General features: G+C 35.4%; 1 non-coding gene across 1 annotated transcript; it reads left to right on the top strand.

The window, feature by feature from the left end:
• Window positions 1-16,120: 16,120 nt before the first annotated feature.
• TRNAK-UUU lies at window positions 16,121-16,193 on the top strand. The gene has a single exon. It is a non-coding gene; the product is annotated as a tRNA-Lys (tRNA).
• Window positions 16,194-18,881: the final 2,688 nt, after the last annotated feature.

Genomic DNA, 18,881 nt, shown 5'->3' with positions numbered 1-18,881 from the left:
GCATAACACTCTCAGACAGCCCCACAACTAATGCTGGAACTGTAGTTATACAAAAAACTTTTGTTAGTTCAACACAAATCTCATCCTATACATAACACTAATCATACTATATTTCTGAATTCAGCAAACTAGACACTCACATACACAATTCGCACCACGTCCTGACCCATTGTAGAAAATTGGAAAAGGGGGAGTTGATGGTGCGTGTGTGCTTGTGTGTGTGTGTGTTTGCGTGTATCTATATGTGAGTGCACAGAGCTGGTGTTAGTATTTTGGGGGCCCCAAGCAGAAGTCACGTTGTGGGCCCTCTAGGCACTTACATTACATTGTCAATACCACCCCTCTCAAGCAACCTTTTAGTTCATGCTGTAAACATTTAGGAAGATAACACACAGACTGGCCTGTAGCTTTAATATTCTTACATTACAACAAGTCTATGTACCGCACTATGTTGGCACATCTCACAAACAGACATTTACAGTTATTGGCATTTAGTTGCAATGATGATACATCACAACAACTCTATGTAAAGTTCTGAACTTGGGTGAAATGTCATCCTAGGGATACTGTTTCAGCCCCACCACAAACACAAAAGCATAAGCTCTAGCAATACTAGTTTTGTACTTAATTCAGCAAATAGCAGTACATTGGGCAACGCTGATATTGCCACCAGATCAGTGACCGCAGTTTAGCAGTTGACAAACAGTAGCAGAGGTGAGTCACTTTTATTTACCTCATTAAGAAGTAATGCATATCTGTCACTTTTCCTGATTTCACAGACCTTCCATGATTTTGCTCATAATTTAAAACAGGGCAGCACAGTGGTGCAGTGGTTAGCATTGTTATCTCACAGCAAGAGGTTCTCCAGTTCGATTTCTGGCTGGGTGCCTTCTGTGCAGCGTCTGCATTTATGTGGGTTTCCTCCAGGAACTCAGGTTTGCTTCTACATTCTCAAGGCATGCATCTGGAGCATTTCTCTCTGGGCCTTCACTGACAGTGGACCCTTTCCCAGTAAACAAAAGTTAAATAATAAAATAAATTTTGCTCTGACCTTTGTAAAATGTTTAATTTGCTGGTAAATTATTCAGAATTACAGACAGTCAATAAATCCAGACATCAGAGTTTTATACTTCTTATTGTCCAAAAAATGCATGTTGACACAAAGGGTGTTATTCTATTAACTTTTTAAGTGAATTAGAGTAATAAGGCCGCAGTGGTGCAGCAGTTACCATTGTTGCCTTACAACAAGAGGTTCTCTGGTTCAATTCTCGGCTGGAGCACCTTCTTTGTGGAGTCTGCATGTCCTCCCCACAGTCAAGTGACATTTAAAAGACATGCAGGTAGGTGCGTCTTTCTTGAAGGCTGGGCATCAGGCTGGCAACTCGGGACTGTAAAAATCACTGTAAATCATTAGCAGACCGGCATTCCGCTGTGGTGATCCCTGACCAGGAAAAGCTGAAAGACATTAGTTTAGAGTGATATTTAAGTGTATTCTTGATTTTGAGCCTGTATTCTACCATTATTTTTGGCTTCATGTTCAATTCTTCAGGAAAGAAGTTTAAAGTTATAGTACTGGGTGTTCTGAAAACTCCCTGAAAGAGAAGACCATCCTTGAAGGCTAGAAGCATCAGCTCTTCTTAAAATCCAAGGTGCACACTGAGATTCATTTATCTGGGCTGCTAATCTCTCTAGTCGTAATCTTACTCATGTTCATTATCAACTTTATCCTAACAAGGTCATATCACAGCCATGTTCAGGTTAACGAATGTAACTGCAAAATTAATACATTTTTTAATCCCCATTTTTCTCCAACCTGCAACAGCTTTTGTGAGTTCCCTACACAGTCAAGGATGATTAAAGGGCCCCCTTCAGCCACAGCATTGTAGGGAGTTAATGCTTACTATGTTGTTAGTTTTAGTGCAGATAATGTTCACTACCAAGGTTTGGGGCAATTTAATAGACTAGTAAAGCCTGTTACTCGATAAAACACTCCTTCTATAATGAGAGATATCTTTGAAATTTAAAGAAGGTACAAATAAGAATTATTACCCACCTGGTTTATTAATTATACAAGATTGCTATACTTGCTTCTGATGGTCTGACAGACATGTGATAAAATATTAGGATAAGATAACTTGCTGTGGTTGGGAGCCCCGGGGGCCTTCCAGAGACCAAAGGGTTTGCTGGTGCATAAAGTTGGCTATATGTTTGTGCATGTGTGTATTTGTATGTATTAATATATATATATATATTTATATGTGTGTGTGTGTGTGTGTGTGTGTGTGTGTGTGTGTGTGTGTGTGTGTGTGTGATATATATCTGTGTGTGTGTGTGTGTGTGTGTGTGTGTGTGTGTGTGTGTGTGTGTGTGTGTGTGTGTGTACATAGATATAAATATAAGTACAGATATGTATGTGTGTGTGTGTGTGTGTGTGTGTGTGTGTATATATATATATATATATATATATATATATATACACATTTCTGTGTGTTTATCTAGTTGTCTATCTACCTATCTATTTATAAATCTATCATCTATCTATCTATCTATCTATCTATCTATCTATCTATCTATCTATCTATCTATCACAAAGTGCAGACTTTAGAAGTCAGTGCTGTATGTACATAATGATAAATTTTAAATTATACAATGACTGGTCATTAACATTCAAAAGTGTGCATGCTGAACTGTCAGCCCGAACAGCATGGCCATTGTAAATTCAAGCATATACCATGTCTTGAGCTAAGAGGGTGAGAAGTACAAAGTATAAAACACAGACAGTTTAGAGATATGAGAGAGACGGGGCAGAAATACAAGGAAAATCAGGCATGTTATGCAAAACTAAAGAAATGTACCTGATTTTCCTTATATTTCTGTCCTGTCTCTCTCTTGTACCTCTGAAATGTTTGGATTTAAAAGTTTATCTAAAAAAAAACAGCAATGGAGATCTTCCTGTTTTCCTTGCTTCCTTTCCAATGCACTGATATACAGCAAGTCCCGTATGCATTCGCAGTACATCTAGAAAGCAGCAGGATACCAAAAGAAAGCAGAACACCACGTAGCCATTATACAAAGACATTATTTAAGAAAAGTAAGTAATTTTTTTCTTAAATAATGTCATTGTATAATAGCAATAATCCATGGATGGGTGAGGGTAATGCTGGATTTACCCAGAGTTGGCACTTTGTTTGGTCACTTGGGTTTCACCCTTGTGACCAAAACCATGCTAACAGTGGATACATCCAGCATTACCCACACCCAGCCATGGGTTATTGCTATAACGGATGTGCTTGGTCTGACGAAGATGTAATATAGAAGCTATTTTGGTCAATGCATCAAAAAGCAACAGTACTGCATCAAACTGCTGTGTAATCTTTCTTATAGTCATTTAGCAATTATTGCAAATGCTACTTACAGAAGCTTGACAAAATGAACAATTTACTACATACCTGATAGATGTACCAACCTGTCAAGTGAAGCTATAAAAAAAAAAACACAACTTCACTTATTTTTAGAATTTAAGGAAAGTACAACCAAAATTGTGCTTCCTAATTTCACACCACATGTAAAGAAACTATAATCAAAGCATTTTCAGGCAGTGGCTGAAGCCAACTGCCATGCATACTGATGCCAAGAGCACTGAAGAAGGATACTTTGTACCTGAAAGCTTTGCGTTTTTCTTGGTTATTAAAACTGCTTCATGCTCCATGTTGGTAACAGTGGTTTGTTCTTAGAATTTTATGTACATTTTCTCCACTGAGCCTTTACTCCAACTGTGTTTTGGTTTTCTTGGCCAAGAGCAGGATGCCATATGATATTTCCTGTCCATGTAAGGAGTGTAATATATGGAATAGATTAAGTAAGTTGACTTGGTTTTGCCTCTTCCTTTTCTTTCATAAGTTTGTGTGATTCTGCAAAATTCTGCCTAGTTTTGAAAGGTTATATTCCTTAAGCATTAGGAAAACAGAAAGGAAGAAACATTAATAACTAATGTCACAAAAATCTTGCATTTAGTTTCATTTCTTTTCATTGTATGTTCAAACACACCAACACCAGTGCGCACATGCGTGCGGGCGCAAACACACACACACACACACACACACACACACAGAGGCACACATTTCCCTTTGTTTTCATGTTTCAATGGCCCCTTAAGATGCTCATGAAATGCATATGCATTATAAATTACACTGCACAAAATTCAATAAAGTTGACTTTTATTTGTCCAGCACTTTGACAATTCAGTTTTTCATTACCAAAGATCAGCGTGTCTTAGAGTTCTGAACAACGTAACAATAGCCCATGAAAAACCTCTTTAATCTGCAAAACTGCATGTTTTATTTTGCTTCGCAAATACACTTGGAATGTGATTTGAATGTGGCAGTGCCTCTCATCATTCTGGCTCTATGTTTTTTGCAATTTCTTTTTAGAGCAGTATGAAAAGTTTAAAGAATATGTTTGCAAACTCTTATCATTTCTCAGAAATTATTTTCTGCAAGAGCTGTGGCATTTAACTGGCATCGGTAGCATAGAAATGAGTATATCCTGTTTCTAAAATCATTTCATGTAGCATTATTAGCAGCTGGACCTCTGTGCAAATAAGAAGTTATAGCAAATAACAGAAAATATACAGACATACCAATGTAGTATTCATAAAAGTTCTTAAGGAAACAGACAGATACACATGTACAAACAATAATCTAGCATATTGATCTAAATAAAGATGCTTTATTACCCACTTTATCTTTGTCAAGCATAACTCGTATGGAAAGAAACCCTTGCTTTGCTTTTGCATATTTCAAATTCTTGCCTCTGGGAAGAAATATGCTAATATAAAATAATGTCTGTAGAAGAGCATAACCTAATGTAATAACTCAGGTTTTCCTGACAGTCATTTTTACAGGATCCGACACCTTACACTGTGAAAACGTAAGGCATGAATGTGTCAGAGAAACTTTAAGAAACTAAAATGGCATATTTTGAAATGTTTAACTAGAAAAAAATGAATAATTCAAAACAGATGTAAAAGATCTATGGTGAGAAGAAAATATGTCTGATAAAATCTACAGATGCATCTGGGATTAATGAAAGTACACATGCAACAACATGAAGAATGCAATTTATTTCTTAAATCAGTGCATTTCTTCAAATCCACAGTTTGTTGATGGTCGTGTAAGCTGTTACAATGTGTGTAGTCATACAGCATGTTGTGATGCTATGGTCAGCCTTGGTCTGCTCAACTACTACATAATTGTGGAGGTTGCCTTGTGCTCATTTTTGTGCAACCATGGAGAAAGTATATAAAAGTAAAGGGGTGTGGAGCAAAGTTACTGCACTGGTAGGTGTGGGAGATTGACTCGCACAAGTAAATGACTTTATTTTTGTTTTATTATCATGGCTGCATTTGTCATCAGGGTTTGCACTATAATTTTGGTATTTACACATAAAATATTTTCTTTTGGGACCATTATTGCACAGCAGGGAATGTTGCATATTTGCATTAGACAGTGCTTTACTAAGGGGAAATGACTGTTACTTAGTGATTGCAAAAGGAATTATCCTATGTTTTCCTTTTGCATTCCCATGTTCTTTTATTGGATGCTTTTTTGAGGAGATCAGCATGTGAATCATTGTGATGGGCACCAGAATTAATAACTGGTGATATAGGCAAGCACTAAATATAGATTACATATATGCATTCACAGACACATAGACACACACACACACACACACACACACACACACACGTGTGTGTGTGTGTGTGTGTGTGTGTGCGTGCATAAAACTTTCCTTTAAAGTTGAAATTATGTTCTGCATGTGGTAGAAAAGTTACTCATTACACAGTACTATATTAGCAATTCAATTTCAGACATGTCCTTACATCATGACCTGCCTACATTTATATTTCTAACAAGTGATCTCCAGTTTGCAGCTTCATATGAGTTATAGAGTGTCATCTCTTTATGTGATGAAAACTGCTGCTATCATTTTTCCTGACATTTTGCCATTTAGCCTGCATCTTATTTCACTTTTGTGAATCATATATGTTCCAAGAGCTCATACTTTGGTGCCTTATCTCTATGTGCCATCAGATGAGGCAAAGAGGCTGAATTTAAATATTGCAAGATTTATATCTCAGCAACATAATTCTACAAGGGCAAACATGTTTAATGTACTTAAGCTCCTTCATTTTAAATATGTATTTAGGCAAAATGAATGAACAAGAGGCAATAGCATTAAAAAATGACAGTTGGAAATTATAGCTAATAAGATTTTGAGCTAAGGTGGTAGACTACATGCAGCTTCAGAAGAGTGCTTTCTAATTTAGTCTCTTTTGACAATAATTTTACTGCCCTTAAGGATCTTGAGTTTATCCATCTAGATTACAAAACCTGGTCAAAATAAAAGTTTTTTTTTGATCCTTAAAATTATTTCACTACTTTATTGTCAGTTCAATGTTTTATTCATTGCTTAAATGAACAAGATGACTCACTCAATGCTTTATTTTTCATTAGTACAATATTTGTCTTAAATTACAACTATGTAATATATCTGGAGTTCTCATTTGCTATGCATTATTTTTTTATAATTCAAGTGAAGTTAGTCAATTTAGTCAGCTACACTTCAATAGAAATGTCAGTTTCCATGGTATTGAGGGGTAGTATTGTTTATATTAGTAAGTTAGGTGTTATTTTATTTATTTTGGTTATGACAGTTTCTTATTTTTTTCTTAGAGGTCATTTTTCTTTATGGGAAATGATGGCAATCACATTGTTAGTATCACTACCTGGGAAATTGGGGTAACAAAAAATATGATATTTGCCAAGATCTTGACTCGATCTAGCAAGCAAATTTGCCATTTAAAATGAGTGTTTTGAAAGTTATCTCACTGAATATAAATGGTATAAATGGTGGTGGTAAAGGAAACTCATTGTTTAGGTTTATTAAACATAATAAACAAACTGCAAGGAAGAAATCTTTTTGGTAAGGTCTTAAAAATAAATACTAAAGACTGTAGTATCTTAATGGCTTCTCCTTGCAAAGAAAATGGAAGAAGAATGACTATATTATGGAAATAATTTGCAGTTCTGCCAGAAATTCACAATGCATTTTCAGATGAGAAATGAATGCCACTGTTTATATGGAAATGATATAGAAGTATTTATACTGTTGTGAATGTGTACTGATTTTCAAGTGTTGGAGCAAAGGTAGTTAAGGAGCACATTTCAATTGTTACGAAATAAAATGAAATGTTGTCTAAAAAAGAACTTAGGATAACTGTTACAGCTGAAGTACTCAAAAATGGGTCAAAAATATAGGTCTCAAAGATGTAATGTCCTTCACGGAGGTATAGTCTCTATTTTTACATATTACTCGTATGCTTCTGGAACATAGACAAGGATAGATTGTGCATATCAAATGATCTACAAGTTAATTTGAATAAAGTTCTTTATCAGACCATAATGCTAAATATTATGACCTTTCAATTAAATTTAATTCTAGCCAATTTAACTGCTCAGCATGACTTTAAGGAATGGTCAATTAAAGAAATTAAACAATATATGGAATTCTGTAAATAATATTATAGTATGGGATTATCATAAAGTGCATCTTTTACAAAAATAGAAATTGATATAAAATAAAAATTAAAAACTGGGATGAAGATGTTTAAAGCTTACAAGATAATTCATATTTTATGAAATTAGAATTGCAAAAAATGCATTTTGGCTCATTTAAAACTAGTATCAAATATTTAAGAATTTAAATTTCAGATAATCTTGAAACTATAAGAGAAGAGAAGAATAAAGTGATAGAAGAGATCAATTTTTGGATTAATAAATGGAATTTATTATATTTTGCTTTTGAAGATAATCTATTACCTAAAATGTTATATGTAATACAGTCAACAGCTTTAATGGTTTCAAAAGAAAGAATAAAAAAAAAAATAAGTAAGATTTTTTTACATTTTTTTTTCTGGTATCCTGTATAGACCAGTACTGCATTTACAAACAACATAAGACCATAGAAAAAAAGATGACATTGGATTTCCAAATATAGAAAATTATGCATTCATGTCTATATTTAAAATTATATTGAAGAGATCTTGTTCATAGCATACAATGGAAACTAATACACATACATTTTTGTGATGCTATAAACATTAAACCTCTTCCACATCTTTCAGATATTGCAAATAATGCAATGTTATGGATCATCAAAATTATTGTAGTGTGGGGCAGCCACGGTGGTGCAGTGGTTAGCATTGCCACCTCACAACAGGAGTTTCTCCAGTTCGATCCTTGGCTGGGGTGCCTTCTGTGCAGAGTCTACATGTCCTCCCTGTGGTCACGTGGGTTTCCTCCAGGTGCTCCAGTTTCCTCCCAAAGACATGCTGCAGGTGGATTGGACACTCTAAATTAGCCTTAGGTGTGAGTGCGTGTGTGTGTGTGCCCTCTGTGGAAGGTTGGGCACCGGGCTGACAACTCGACACTGTAAAACTCCACTGCCAATCATGAGCAGACAAGGTGATCCGCTGTGGCGACCCCTAACTAGGAAAAGCCAAAAGAAGAAGATCAAAATTATTGTAGTGTGGTATAAGCATTCTTACAAAATCTGTTTATATAAATCTACTATTAAAGTATTTTAAAAATTGCATCTTTAAAATCCATATTGTTAAAAATGGTTATTATCTTTATTTCCAATAGCAAATTCAGATGGATTTTTAGAAAGTAATGCGATTAAAGACACTGAGTCTAAAATGTCATAATCTCATATATTGGTCAGATTGTTTGGCATGAGTTAAATCATTATCTAGTGATAAAATATGTTTAAATGTCAGTTGAAATCTGAACATTTTTTGCTAATTGTTATTATAGGTGAGAAGACTGATGGCAGCTTTGACTGACTCACATTACTTCAATCATCATATTATCAGTCAAAAGCATTGAGTCTTCATAATGATGACTGAAATAACAAAATTCAAAACAGTGAGATGGAAAGGAAAAGGCATAAGGCTTCATTATATAGCATGAGGAGCACTACAGAATCCTGAAAGCCCAAAATCCTGAAGACCAAAATCCTGAGACCAAAATCCTGAAACTTCAAAACACTGAAAACTTAAAATACTGAAAACTCAAAATCCTGAAAACACACAGGATACCAACACTTACTATATTCCAGTACAAGTACACACAGAAACATATTACCCTTAAACTATATGCAAAGGGGCAAGCCCCCCTGCACCCCCCACACCCCCTGCTACTTAAATATATCAAGTCTGAAATTGCACTTTATTACACTAAGTGCAATCTTGGAGTTGATATATTTAAGTAGCAGGGGGTGTGGGGGGTGCAGCTCCCCACATGGGGGGGTGTAGGTGTGCTTGCCCCCTTGCTTATACTTGGAGAACAGTAATATGGTTCATGTTTTATTGTCTCTTTATGTACTTGTGCTGGAACTGCTGGTATCCTGTGTGTTTTCAGTATTTTGAGTTTTCAGTATTTTGAACTTTCGAGATTTTGGTCTCATGATTTTGTTCTTCAGGATTTTGGGCTTTCAGGATTCTGTAGCACTCCCATAGCATGAGCACTAGGAAAGTTTAAGTAAGTAAATTTCAGTGGCATTGCGCCAGCCATTGATTAGTAAAGTGTTGTTAGACATGGACTAGTACTTATAGGTTTGCTGGTTCAAATCTGCATGCAGGAGCCTTGCTTAATGCTATTTTGTGTCCTTTCCAGTTGGATATCATGATTGCATTTTAATTATTTACTGCTTGCTTTTTGTGGTTTCCTTAGAGTTTTCTGGTTAAATTGGTGTTTGCTGGAAATGTTCACATCCACAATTTACATCACCTTTCTCCCAGATCATACACATGGTGCAAGTCTCCCCTCACATGATCAAGCCTGACGGCCATCAGTGTTTTCCTTTCAGTCTTGCTGTTGAGAGTTTTATTTCCAAGAATCAACAGTATGAAATTCAATGCTCTTTGACAGATAACATGGTGACCAAAGTAAAGTGATTTGATTGAAACTTAAGATGCTACCGATGACTCGTAATGAGAAAAAAACTTTCCAGGAACATTAGAATATTTCTCTTTAGTTATAACAGGCAATAGATTTATTAAACCATCTGTTTCAAGATGACATAAATTAACTAGAGAATTAGATGTAAAGTTTAATAATATAAACTGGGAGTTTCTTAAACTTAATAACCTAAATGACATTGACAATGATAAAAATAAAGAAAAAATTTAAAGTCTGTTAAACTAAAATCTAGCACATCACAAAGACATGCATCGGCATTGCTTCTCCCCAGACATCTGCTGAAAACTGGCTTTGTTCCAAGTTGGACTTTCCTGGTTAACAATTGTTAAATAGAATTTTGGAAAGTGCTTACTTGGAAATACTTATATAGAGTTTTTATTATTCCTCATCAAATTACTAAATTGTTCAAAATCACTGAAAATTCTTGCTGTTGATTAAAAACAAAAAAAACAATTAAGGCAGACTGGTGCCATATTTTTTTAAATGCAAAAAAATGAATAAGTGTTTGGAGGATTTTCATTTATTTCTAAAAGCACCGTGGTCTGATAAGCATATACCATCTGATACTTTGATTTTAACAAATGCTGTATTATCAAATTGTAGAAGTTCTTCTCAATATCCTTAATCTCGACTTTATTAATTATATCAAGGAAAGTTGTTATTTCAAATTGGAAAAGTGAAACAGTGCCAAGCTTTACTGTGTTTCTTAGACTGGTCTTCATTATATACCGGAAAGAAATTAATATTATAACCTTAAAATTAAATGGTAAACAGCCTAATTCTAAAGGCTGGATAAAATTAAAAGTGTTTTAAATAAATATATCTAATGAATTACCAGCATGTTGTTGTTAAATCATTTTGACTGTAAGTTTAAAGTGTGATTAATATAAGTAAATAGTGTTTGTAAATATTGTGTTTAGTTTTTCTCTTTGTTTTAATAATATGAATAAAAAACCTGGGAAAAAATGACAGTTAAATTGCATTATTATGCGGAAAGATAATGCAACTGGCATCTTCATACAGCAGCAGAAGAAAGATTAGCAATTATCCAAAAAAATCTTGTTTTAATTCATTAAACTCTGCAAGGTTGCTTGCTTAAACTTTCAGTTATAGTAGAACAATGCCCAAAGCCCATACCATGAATTAGGGTAAACTCCCACCAGTTCTGCTGTGATATCTTATTTCTGCATCTTACTTGACATGGCTTTTTTTTTTTTATTATTTTTATGCTTATAGGTATGGGACAATCATTCATATGTTCTACATCTGCAAACAGCACAAAAGCACTGACAAAAAAATAGATTCAGGTATGTACTAGGAATGCACTTCAAGTGAATATTACAATTTCATTAGTGAAGTATTCTATTTTTATACTAACTGGACAACTATATGCAGCAGAGCTGGAAGTTGTTATTAATTAGCACTCAAACTTACTATTGAGGTAGGATTTGCTCACTGATTCTTTGCAAAGTCAGTAGTTTATGTGAAACATAAAATATAATGGTAAGTTTATACTATATGTTATGCTTCAAAAGAGGAAGGCAGTTTTGATTTAAAACATTTATGGTGGTTTTCCTGTAACTGTTTCCTGAAATTTTCTTGTATTCATTCATCAACTACTGGCTATCAGGATAGAGAAATCACATAATTTCTTGCAAAATACAGACATTCCGTATGCTTTTGTAAAACACAAGTACAATGCTAAATTTACACTGCCCAGTGCATGTCTGTAAAAGCATTTTAAACATCTTTGGTAGTTTCCTTGTAATTGTTTCATGAAATTCCCTTCCATTAATTTCCCATCTATTGACTATCAGGATACAAATGCCACCTCACTTCTTGTAAAGTGTTTATGTGACCTATATTTCTGTCATGACACTACCATAGTTGAATGAGCTAGGAATCGTCATTTGAAGATAAACCTAATGAATTCTGTCTTTTGCTTTACCTACATATAATTACCTTTTGCTGAGTAACACCTTTTTAGTGCTAGATATTCTCTTTTTTATTAAACCACAACAAAGGCAAAATGGGATTGTGTCACTATGATTTATTACCATTTATATACATGGCCTATATCATACATGATAATTCAATAAAGATGTTTTTTGTTAAAAAAAAATGCAACCATAGCAAAGTGCCTGTGTCTTATGATTGATTTCTTTTAATACTAGCCTGTATCATCTGTTACATTTAAGATGGCAAGGTAGCTGTAACTTACATTGTGCAGTGAGAGGCAGACATTCACAGAGATAGGCAGAATCCAATGTCTTTCTGTTTATGTATGTAAATTAATTTTAGTGTTTGAATTCTACATTTAATACATTGGGGTCAAGCTCATTTGTAAAAGGAAAATTATTGTTTTTCAAATTATTTTGCTTTCTTACAATTGGATCACTCTTAGTAAGAAACAATTTATTTAGTTACTTGTTTACGAATAACAATCCTTCCATACAGACATTCTGCTAATCCAATGAAGTTTGAAAAGTATCTGTTTTATTAAAGCAGACCTTCTGATGTGTCCTGCATGCTAGCTCACATTTGGTCTAAGTTTACAAAAATAAGAAACAAACTGTTGGTTTCCAGTGTAGTTGGAAGTTGAACATCAACAAATGTTGCTTAGTTTATAGCGCAGTGTTGTCAAAGCCAAAGACAAATATTATAATTATACTATATAATCATGGAGATTCACAGAAAAATTATTGGTTAACTTGCCTTCACTTCCACAATGTTAGGTATTTTTCTGGATCAGATTAGTTGGCACATGTAAAACTGATGCTGAGTGGAAAAGTTCCCTCAGTGTACTATTTAGACCACATCTTTTTAAGAGCTATACCTACTATTATTAAATTTTGCTAGTGCTGTCAGCATTTTAAAAAATCTCATTTACTGCCATTTATATCACTGAAGGAGTCACATTATAGAAAAATAAGATACAAAAGCAAGTTTTGCAGTTAATACAATGATGCACTACATCTACTACAGGTACTCACATGCTACTAGCTTGCAACGCACTTGCTCAAAAAAGCAAGTGCTCAAACTTCCAGTATCATAATGTCCTATTTCTACATAGCCCTTTCAATACCTTACCTTATAAAACTGATAGCTGTACCAGAAGCCTGACTCTAATCCTAAAACTCACACAAAGTCCTCACTCCTTTACCCTAAAACTCCATTTACCTCCCTAATCCAAAAGTACTTAATCACTCCTTAAACCTAAAACTCCAACCCTCCTGCCAAAACCTAAATTCCATGATAACACTCTAACCCTAAAACTCCCTTTCCCCTTCCTAATCTTAAAAACGTCTTTCCTGTTCTCTAACAATATAAATCCCTTCCTACTTCCTAATCCTAAAACTGACCTCCCTTTCAGTAACCCTAAAATCTCCATCCATCTCCTTCCATATAGTTGCTTGCTCAAACTGATAAAAGAGTTTGAGCATGAGAAGCAGCTAATACAAGCTACAAGATGCTCAGATCCCTGACTTTGTGACAATGGCTTTCAAGTGCATGGGACTTCAGTGCTTGAGGTAGATCCTGATATACCTAGTCTGGCCATGATGAAAAAATGGCAAAGCAATTATCTTCAAACATATTGTACTTCAAGGGATGTTTTACAGGAATATTGCACCTAGCTGAATTTCCTGAAATAGCCCATAAACCATTGTCGATTGTTAGGCAGTATTATTTTCCACAATTTATTCTGACTTTTGTTACAACATACCAAACATTTGCAGCTTTCAAACGAATGAGTTCATTGCATGTTACGCTAGAGTTTTCTCTGTGTGATACCTTAAATCTTCTGTAGTAGAGGTCCATGGAACATATTCAAATAACCCCTTAAGGATATCAAGTGCTTCAGCTGAATGACTTCTGAATGTCTGTGACTTTTTCCTTTTTAAGTCATTATGGACAGATTCAGGCCAACAAAGTCAAATACCACTTGGAATTTGCTTTAATGTTGCTATCCATCAATAGGTGGATAATTCACATATTGTTTTAGATTTCTATAAATAGGCACATCAAAAATTGGCTTTGTTACCCTGAATCTGTCCATAAAGACTTAAAAAGGAAAAAGTCATGGAAATTCAGAAGCCATATATAACTAAAACACTTGATGTCCTTAATGGACCATTTTAATATATCCTATGGGCTTCTGTTATAGGAGGTTTAAGGTATCATGCAGTGAAAACTCTAGCTTGACTAGGCTTTTTTTTCTAGTTTTTACTAGCTGGTTTGTCTGTGTCACAGTTTTACTTTTTGGTTTTATTGTATGTTACTTCGTAGATGTACAAATTAAGCAAAGATACGTCACTACCAGACTGATAGCTAATGCCTACTCATTTCAAGCACCTCCTTTCAGCAGCATCCGTGGTGAATTTACACACGGACTTCACCTAACTAGTTGTACAAAAATCAGGTTAGCTATGTTTATGAAAGCAAGAAATAGAAATGCTCAGAAACAACAAAAACAAAACTTGGTGCTAACTTTAGTACGAATCAACAGATAATAGTAAACAAAATCAAAAAGTTTAGGAAGAGTAAGCTATCCAAACACATAGTGGAATATGATCTTGAAAATGTTATTTATTTATTTGTATTGTAATTTGATAACTGGATAGATGATCTGAAAATCTGGCTCTTTTCAGCTACACCCAGGCAACAGCATACATGTTCACAAAGAACTGGATTTAGAACATCAGAACAATATCACAGAGGTAAAAATCTCAACCTAATTACATACAGTTTGTTCAAAAATAGCACATGTTGAATTTAAATTAAGCAACATTCCACAACAGCATTACAAACTTTCACTACAATATCATTTTCAATATACACAGAAGTTTAAAAAAATACTTTTAAATTATTTACCTTGAGGCAAGATAAAATTATAGCATCATTTTATTGAGTTTATGTAACAAGTTTAAATGGTTACGCATTTAATGAAAATATTTAGTTGATAGTTTATCCTTTACCTTGAGAGCAGGCACAGGTACATTCCCTTAGAAGATGCTCTTTCAGCTTTGTAGTAAAGGTCTTCAATTTTTTTATTGGTTTTGTAGGTAGGTAGCTCCATATTGCTGGGTCTTTTTAGGAGAATTCCCTCTTTTGTATTAGTGCCAAAATGTGGCCAGACCAGTGTTGTGCCATTGTTCTATTTCTTAGATCAGAGGATGAATTTTTTACACAATGAGGTGGCTTCAGTGGGGACAGACCTCTGAATGGTTACTATTTTGGAAGAACATCCCTATTTTAAGGCTTGATTTACCCCTGTATCGGATGTCCCTAATGTCCCTCTTTTCAGACTTGATTTACCCCATCATATTCTTGTATAAATCCCGTTCATGACATGTGATTTTTGAAGCTGTCTAGTGTACAGAAAAAAACACTTCATGAGCAATATACTAGTGGTACCAGTAATTTACAGGAAGCGGATACACATTTTACTTCCCCCTTTTTCAGAAATGAAAATGAAGAATTGTGCAATACAATTCTTGAATGTCTAGAGATAATACACTGATTCTTTGATAATGTGCTTATATTCTAAAATTATTTTTGACACTGTTTTTTAAATGTATTTCTGAGTAGTATGTTATATTCCTACTGGAAGTGGAAAGAGTTAAGTATCATTTGTTATTCAGATTGCATGCTAATTAGATGTTGCTATTTTGACTGGATATACCCACTTTTCAAGGGCCTTTTATTCTCTTTTCAGTGTCTGCAGGTTGAGATGAATGAATGGAGTGGCTTTATCCAAGAAGTACTGTAAATAGAAGTTGTCCAAGTAACATTTCAGCCCTGCTATGTGTGGTAGCTAATGGAAAACTTTTATGAGATTTAAGTAATGTGTGTGCTTGTCAGCTATGAGTACAAAAGAAACGTATTTTGTTCTCCCTGACTTGTACCTTGAGTAAATGCACTATACAGTAAAGCAAATAGAGCGCCGTGTTAATGCATCTCTCTCTAGTATCATAACATCGTTAGGTAGGGGTTTGAATCCTGCAAACAGTGAGTGTGTATGTGCATGTGGGGGTGTGTATGTGTGCAGTTTCCTTTGAGAGGTGTCCCCTTTCGAAGCCTGGATAGCTCAGTCTGTAGAGCATCCAACTTTTAATCTGAGGGTCCAGGGTTCAAGTCCCTGTTTGGGCATGTGCTTCTTTACTATTGGGTTAGGCGGGTGGCCTAATGGTTAAGGTGTTTGCCTTACAAAAACAAAGTACAGGGTTTGAATCTCACAAGGGATAATTAGCTAGGCTTAAAATGGCTTGCAAGGGCAGTTAGCCTAGTACTAACCTATGAACTATGAGAATAAAGTGCAACAAGAGGGATGGAATATTTGATCTTTTAAATGAGGACATTACTAGCAAGTGAGTGGTGGGCACTTGGGGACAAAAAATGAGAAACTTCATAAGAAAGTTTCAGTTTATAGGTTCATAGGTATTTACCAGTCTATTGGCCCATGAGGATCTTTAGAAGCCATATATTCCCATGACATTTTAGCCCTTACATTTTAATCATGAATAAACAAGAGATGAGCAAAACATTTACACGTTGCCCCTATCCATGAGGAACAAGGGTGCTAAACTAAGGGTTTATTTGTAGATACTCAACTATTTGTCTCAATTATGTTTGAATAGTGTAAGAGAAGTAACCTTGCTTCACGTGAAGAGGAAGTCTGTTCCAAAGAAGTGAAGAAGTAAATACTGTGGGAAGAAATAGCCAGGGAATTGTTATGGCTAAGCTTGTATAGGCCCTAGGGCCGATAGCCTAGTACCAACCTATAAACCTATGATATTCTCTGTGATACATATCTATCCCTCCAACATGTTCTATTTATGTTGCAAAATAGATTTAGGTCTTGTGAGTGAGTTTTTCTGCCCCCATTTTACTTGCAAATGCATAGTAGGACTGACAGAATAGGGTCTGCTAAAGCAGACCTGGGCAGAGATCACACATCAGTAGCCTGTATGACAGCAAAAAGAGGGACACAGTTCTGAGACCATCGGCATAGTATTTATTATTTAGATCCTTGATTTTCTTAGTTAGAAAGCACTGTGAGTGTTCAAGTTGTGTCAATTTTTTTTCAAAAAGTTGTGTTCTGCAAGGTTTGTCCCAAATAAATAACTGTTGCGAAAACCATCGACTGAAATTAAATGCCACAGATGTAGTATCATATCCTTTGGGAAGTATTTTACCCCTGGGAACTACCACATTGACAATACACCCAAAAGTGTTTACTCACTTGTTCAAGATTTGGGAACTCATGTGGACAGTGACCTAATTTATGACCAATGTGTGTCCATTGTCTTTAGAAAGACATTCTATATTGTACAGGTGGTAAGTAAAGGAATTGTGTCTAAATTTAGGGATGTCATTGTCCCCCTTTACTCAGCCTTCATTAGGCTGATCATTGAGTATAATGCCCCCTTTGGCATGTACCTGTACAGACACGAGCAACAACTGAAACATCCACAGAGATGCCTTACTAAATGATACGCAGTATCCTACAGACTGCTAACAAGTGACTTGTGTCTGGTATACACTAACCCACATCCCAAGTGTTTCTCATCATCCAACTGCTTCACTCTACAAAACGTGAAACAAGCACATATACCTTCTGCAGCAGCAATAGTCAGACTTATCATATCGCACTAGCTAAAGAACTTGCACAGCTGAATTTCACCTGCAGTTGGCAAAAGTTCATAAGCAGCAAATAAAGTTAAATCTATAGAAACAAGCAGATATACATTCTGCAGCAGCAATCAGACTTATCATATCGTACTACCTAAAGAACTTGCATGGCTGAATTTCACCTGCAGTTAGAAAAATTTCACAATCAGCAAATAAAGTTAAATCTGTTGAAACAAGCACATATGCCTTCTGCAGCAGCATCAGTCAAACGTATCATATCACACTACCTAAAGAACTTGCACAGCTGAATTTCACGTGCAGTTGGCAAAGTTCACAAGCAACAAATAAAGTCAAATCTATTGAAACAAGCACATGTACCTTCTGCAGCTGTTGTCAGACTTATCATATCACACTGCCTAAACAACTTGCAAAGCTGAATTTCACCTGCAGTTGGCAAAAGTTCACAAGCAGCAAATAAAGTTGTCCCAGTCCTCTTCAATAAACACATCACACCGAATGACATTTGACAACCTTTAATAAAACTTCCATAACATAGCTTTGTTCACCAACTTTATTATTTACAACTGAACATAATATCATTGATTCTAAACACAACATAAACATCCTTGTAATTTTAATCAGGGCAGCATACCTACTCACCCTGCCCCAGTAAGCAGCATCCATACCCCTGCTCGCTTACTTTAAAGTGCCATCCTTGTAATGCTAATCAGGGCAGTGTACCTACTCACCCTGCACAGTAAGCAGGGTCCATACCTCTGCTTGTTTACTTTATTTATGAAGCAGCGTCACATCTCACTTCATACACCATTCATTGAATTACCTTCCACCAAATAAGCAGCATCCTTACCTCAGCTTACTCATCTATTCAGCAAGCTTCCTCCGGCTGCTCTATTTCTTTTCCGCAGCTCCTTGAAATGAACATCCAGACATAAGAGGGGGAACAGAAGAGGGCAAGCCTTTCCCTCTTCTCCACCAACCAGCCTGACCAGGCTGTTTCCCCTTCCATCTCCCCAACATTGTTCAACCAACTTCTTCTCCTAATGGGAAGGGTTAAGCCAAACATCATTCGATGTACCCATCATCTGTAAAGCCCTTAGGATCCTGCATACTGTCCCTGAAACATGCCCTAATGAAACAAATAAAGTAGAATTACCCATGACTCCACTGTACCACTGGGATATCCAA

Source organism: Protopterus annectens, chromosome 14.part0 (genome assembly GCF_019279795.1).
Source record: "Protopterus annectens isolate FY-2018-M chromosome 14.part0, PAN1.0, whole genome shotgun sequence".
Classification (NCBI taxonomy): domain Eukaryota; kingdom Metazoa; phylum Chordata; order Ceratodontiformes; family Protopteridae; genus Protopterus; species Protopterus annectens.
The sequence above is the reverse complement of the archived record's forward strand: the minus strand, read 5'-3'. Positions and strand labels throughout refer to the sequence as shown.